Here is a 6,327-nt window from a genome sequence, read left to right as displayed (position 1 = left end):
TCGAGTTCCGGTTCTTAGGAAAACCCGGTTTCCAAATACCTTTTTTCGGGACGTATTTTCCAATTTTCCACAGACCTTAATGCACCGTTTTCCCCTTTTGTTAGAGACAACTTTTTCTTTTTTCTTTTATTTTTTTGCCAAATGAAAAAAAAAAAAAAAAAAAAAAAAAAAGGACTAGTGGCCAAAAGAAGAATAGACAAATGAAGAGTTTAATGGATAACCAATATTCCAAATCTAAGTTGTCAATTCAAAATTAATTTCTAATTAAGTTGATAATATCATTCGACCGTATTTTCTGGTGATTAAAGCTTATCAATTTAATAAAATTAAAAAAACAAACATATATAAAATTACTCTATGTGGTTTAAGTGAGTTGCAAATAATTCCTTGAAGTTCAAAGTTGGAACGCTTTAAAAGTGTCGTCGTGCAAATTTTCGTGCACATGATCTTGCTAAGTAGGTCGTTTGCCATTTTATTTTTGAAAGCATTCTCAAAGGATCTCACATTCTCTTTTCCATTCAGATCAAGAATGAGAAAAATTCTTCCCTTAAACTCTTTTTTCCAATTCAATTAAAAAAAGAAAAAGTAAAAAACGCAAATAGGTCATTAAACCTAACTTCGGTCCAAAATTTTGATGAAAATGGTAAGAGTATCATGTGGGAAACAATTATATTGTGATACGTGTCATTTACAACAAAAATAATTATAAAACATATAAAATAAATGGAGGCCACCCCTTTTGTCAAAAAGGGTTTCACCCTTGACCAACGATTGTGAGCAGTTCGGTCCCCTCTAAATGTACTAAGATGCCACCCCCAATGATTATAGGCAGTTTGGCAAACCTTCAAATGGACAAGAGTAGTTTGTATCACACCGTAATCCCATAAAGGAACCAAGGCAGTGATTATGTGCTCTCAATTGAGCAGTATAAGATTTATAAACTCATTAGTAAATCCAATAAATGAAAATAAAATTCTTTTAATACTTCAAAAGAGTTTTAACTAAACTATTAATCCATGACACTTTTTTTAAAAAAATAATAATAATAAAAATAAAACTTAACCATTGTGAATGAAAACTCTTTATTAATTACTTTGTGTCTCCAGACATTTATTTTAAAGGGTTAATAACTTTTTTGGTACTTCAGTTTTAATGTTTTTATTTTTTTCCCTTTAGATTTAAAAAAAAAAACAAATCTAGTACCTTATATTTTGAAAAAAGACCGAATCACCACCTTCAGTTTAAAAAATTCTATGGGGGTGGCCGGCCACCCCCAGTTTGACCTTAGGGGTGGCTGAGTCACCCTCAAGGCCGGTCTGGGGGTGGTTGAACCACTCACTGGGAGTGGTTCAGCCACAGTGGCCAAAACCACCCCCAGACCGGCCTTAGGGGTAGCTGACTAAGGTCAAATTGGGGGGGCCGAATCTAGTACCTTAAATTTTGTAAAAGATCGAATCACCACCTCCAGTTTGAAAAATTTTATAAGTGTGGCCGAGCTGGCCACCCCCAGTTTGACCTTAGCCACCCCCAAGGCCGATCTAGGGGTGGTTGAAACCACAAGCCACCCCTAGACCGGCCTTGGGGTAGCTGACTAAGGTCAAACTGGGAGTAGCCGACCACCCCATAGAATTTTTCAAACTGGAGGTGGTGATTTGGTATTTTTCAAAATATGAGGTACTAATTTTGTCATGTTTTAAAACCTATGGGAGAAATTAAAAAACCTCAAAACTCAGGTACCAAATAAGTTATTAACCCTATTTTACAATATTGTCGAGACCCGCTTTGGTTACTAATTACCTTGGCTTTCTATATTATTATGATTTATATCATTTGAAAAATGGGGTGAGTTTGGAAAATTAATGAATACATAAAAAGGAAATAAGATAACTCTAATTTTTTCAATAATTTATGAAATTCTTTCATATTGTGAAATTACCAGTTATTCCAAAAGCTTAAACTAATAGGAAGAGATAAATTTAATCATTTAATCATTACTTTAACGCTCTCCCTCACGTGTGAGCTCAAACTCATTTTTAATAGGTGAGGCTTAACACGTGAAATATTTAATTTAAATGAATGGTAAATTGGCGAAGTTAAGGTTCGATCCCAAAACCTTTGGCTTTGATACCAAATTAAATTACCAGTTATCCCAAAAGCTTAAGTTAATAAGAATAAATAGATTTAATCACTTAATCATTACTAATACATAGCAAAAACTCTTACTTATTTTACTTTTTTTAGAATTTCAAATTTTTTTCTTATTTGATCATAAACATAAAAATTTACTTTTCAAAATAATTACCATTAAGCTTTGTCTTTTCACTTGCCATGTGGTCTTACATACTATTACACCCCATGTGTGAAGGTTGTGCGATCACCGGGGATCCTGACTCAAGTTGATGGGAATATATCTCAAAGATAGAACGAAAAAATTCCAAGAACGAGTATCATGAAAGCATAGCATAAGATCAAGCATACATAGTATACCACCTACACATACACGATCAATGGGGGGGAGTGTCATTATATAATTAGGTCAAACACTTAAGAGATAATAATCAGCTTGAGAATCGACTGGCTCCAAAGGCCTAGAACATTTGTCAACTCATCATTACTTTTTCTATATATGTTACTATTAATACATTTTATTCCACTCAAAATTTGTAATTACGCTCTAATATTTATTTTGATTAATCAAAACTCTCAATGACATCTTATAATTGTATTTGACCCCTTCACAAAATTATCCATAGTCAAATTAAAGTTATAAATCATTTGTTACTTTAATTCACTATCTTTTAATCATTGAGTACCCAATTTAATTTATTGATTATTCTTATACTACTCTAAAGCTCTCTAGATACTTGAGTCAAGGTACATAAATCTTATTATAAACTCAAGCTCTAAATGTATAAAAGTAATAATCTAGTGCTTAAATATCTTTTTAAGAAAAATTACAATATACATATACATATATATATATAAGTAGATTTCATAGTTGGAGTAGGCCAGGGTACATCACACGAACAAGCCCATCAAAATCTCCACACAAACTATCTTAGAAAGAGGCCCATAAGATCACCACCCATAACAAGAGGGGTTAATCAGAGAGTTACATTAACTAATAGAAATTTCTTATAAACTATATTATTGTAGGAAACTTTCTTCAAATATTTAGTCCCTAATGATTTTTGCATAAGGAATTTCCAATTATGGAATGCATTTGTATGTATATGTTGGCAACTTGTTCTCGAGCAGTGGGGGTTTGATTCATGGCCATGGGAAGATCTCTCTCTCTCTCTCTCTCTCTCTCTCTCTCTCTATATATATATATATATATATAAAGCTCTAGGTTATATTGGTGACAAAATGAGTTGAAAAAAGTGGATTTAAGGCCTTCAAAGCATCGAAGGAGCAGATTTAACTCTTTTTTTTTTTTTTTCTTTCACTTTTGCAATTTTTTTTTTTCAAAGTTCAAAAACTCTCAATTTAGTGTATTAAAATTTAAAAAATTTGCAACTTTACCCATTCCGTTGGAATTTTCTGTTAAATCCTAATAGAGGAGTGAGAAATTTTCAAAATACCCATGAATTTCGAAAAGAAAAATAATTGTAATTTAAAGGTAATTGCCATTTTACCTTCTAATTTAACCCAAAATCTTAATGGGAAACGTGAGATTGCAATTTTTTTAAGTTGGATACACTAAATTATGAGTTTTTAAACTTTGAAAGAGAAATTGTAAAAGCAATAAAAGTTCGCTTGAGATTATGCGAGAAGAAGCAGATTCAAGCCATGTTTGTCTTGAGAGCACAACAAACAAGTGACAACGGGGATATTTGGCAAACCCTTTTGCCTTTGTTATTGTAGCTGACGTTGATTGATGTAGTATAAAGTTTTAAATTTTTTTGTATTGAAAAGTGAAAAATTTTTGTTTTGTATTCATTTTTTTATTTATTTGAATAGTAATAAAATGTAAATTATGTGATATAACAAATGAAAAAAGTAAAAATATTTTTATGTTAATTTTTTTTGGGAAAAGCAAGCGTGAACAATATCGAAGGGAGGGAAATGGATTGCTAAATGGTGCCAACATTGGAGCAACATGAAAAAATCGCTTATAGTGCTTTGACAAAATACAGAGATTGGGAAATGAAGGGTTTTTGTTGCTCATAATCCATCGACTAACGTTTTTGCTCCTGTTTGGGCTCTATTGTTGGAGTGTCCACCCCTTTATTGTTATTTGATCCTATGTAACCCATCAATGGTTGGGCTTCTATAAAAACTTAAATCTTGTTGTGAATGTGTTTGCTTTCCTACCCATCTAGGTAGTTTTTTAATTAATATTTATAATCAATTCCATGAAGGTTGTTATCAAGACAAATGTACATTTGAAATATACATACAAATGAGGATAGATGTGGCTTCTAATTAATTCACAAGTTAAGAAGAATTTTAAGAAATGAGAAAGAAAAAAAAAATTATGGGTTTAGGCAGCGATAATTGCCCTATCTCTTTATTTGTTGTTAGAATTATTAAATGATTAAATTTACACATTTTTATCAATTTATACTTTTTCAATAAGTAATTATTTAATATAGTCTCAGTGTCATAAGTTCAAACCATTCCACAATTCATCCCTCATTTATTTTAAATATTTCATGTGTTTGGGCTTTACTTTTTGAGATGGAATTTGAGCCAATTCATAGAGGAAGTATAATGTAAATTAGGAAAAAATGCAAAATTAGTTCATGTGGTTTACCTAGTTTACAATTAGCTCCTTGTGATATCAAATTGAACTCGGAAGTCCTCGAAGTATGTCAAAAAAATAATTATTCTCTACAATCAAATTATGTCCATTGACTTGACATATTAATTATGATAGTGTGACATGCACGTCAGAGCCAATAAAATTATGACACATGTCTTATTTAAGTCAGTGTCGTACTAACAGAATTTGTTAAATTAGTAGACAAAATTTTACTGTGTGGAGTAAATTATTTTTTTAATATATCTCACGAACCTCTAGGTTCATTTTGATGTCACATGGAGTTCAAATTCTGACTCCACAATTCTCTATTCATTTAAGTTAAATATTTTACATGTTTGGCTTTACTTGTTATTTTGATGTGATTTGATTAAAGGACAGGACTAATACACGTCCACATATTACCCAAAAAAATAATACACTTCTATATATTTACGGTATCAGATCTGGCACACTGATTGGATACGAAAATTAGGTGGGAAAATAAAGTCTAACCCAGGCTTAAAGTAGCATTTGGTATGCATTGCATGAAATAGTACGCCATTACCAAATTTTTTATTGAGAGATGGTACCTAATTGATGTAGAGTTTATTTATTGGCATTCATAATATTTTTATGTGGATTTTATTTATTGGTATACGTAATTTTTTTTTTTAATTAATAGTTTTGATTATCTCCGATAAATGAATTTCACAACAATTTGGTACCCATCTCTTAATAAAAAAAAATTGGTTTCTCATATGAATTAATGTATCTCAACCAAGAGTGCAGAGAGAACATAGCAAAGTGAGAGGGGGGGATGGAGTTACAACTCTCTCCTTCCTGCCCCCTTTCTCCTTCCCGCTCCTTTTTCTTACCTCCATCGTAGATCGATTAGAGCATGTGTGTCAATGGTCCTTGGAATGCATTCTAGCTGAGCGTGAAGGTGTGTTGGGTTTTTATTATTGTATTTTCATTGTTTTTAAATAATAATGTATTATCTATAAATCTACTTTTAGTATCGATCTATGAGGTGAAGTTTTATTCGTTTTCTTAGGTTTTGTTTTAACGAATCCTTAAGAATAGCGGAATTAGTTTCTAGTCGGTCTTTTGTTTTCTTATGGTTCATTTTTTGGGAGCAAATCAGACACCGATGACGGAGGAATTATCAGGCATAAATAAGAATTGTCACTATAGCAGAGGCAACGAAGGGGATTGCGATTAATAAAGCACTAGTAGAAGAGATTAAAAAAAACAAAAAAGCGAGTGAATCAATGACCTGGTTGTGGATAGAGACGTGATTTGTCGGAATTTGCTGTATATCTGAAACTGATTGGGACAATAACTTTTCGTAGATATTGTTTTACAATAGCCCGAGAGTGTCATAGATAATGTTTGAGTTGTGAAGATTTCAAATTGTATCTTTAGTATTATAAGGAATATTTTAACCCATTTAATTATTATATCAATCATGAAAAGATAATTCGTTTAAAAAAACAAAAAAAAAAAAAAGTATCTCAACCATGACAAAAAGTATTATTGGTTATTTTGTTATGCATTTATTAGTTTTTTAATCATATTTT

This window comes from Corylus avellana, chromosome ca3, assembly GCF_901000735.1.
Source record: "Corylus avellana chromosome ca3, CavTom2PMs-1.0".
NCBI classification, from domain to species: domain Eukaryota; kingdom Viridiplantae; phylum Streptophyta; class Magnoliopsida; order Fagales; family Betulaceae; genus Corylus; species Corylus avellana.
Note: the sequence above shows the minus strand (reverse complement) of the source record.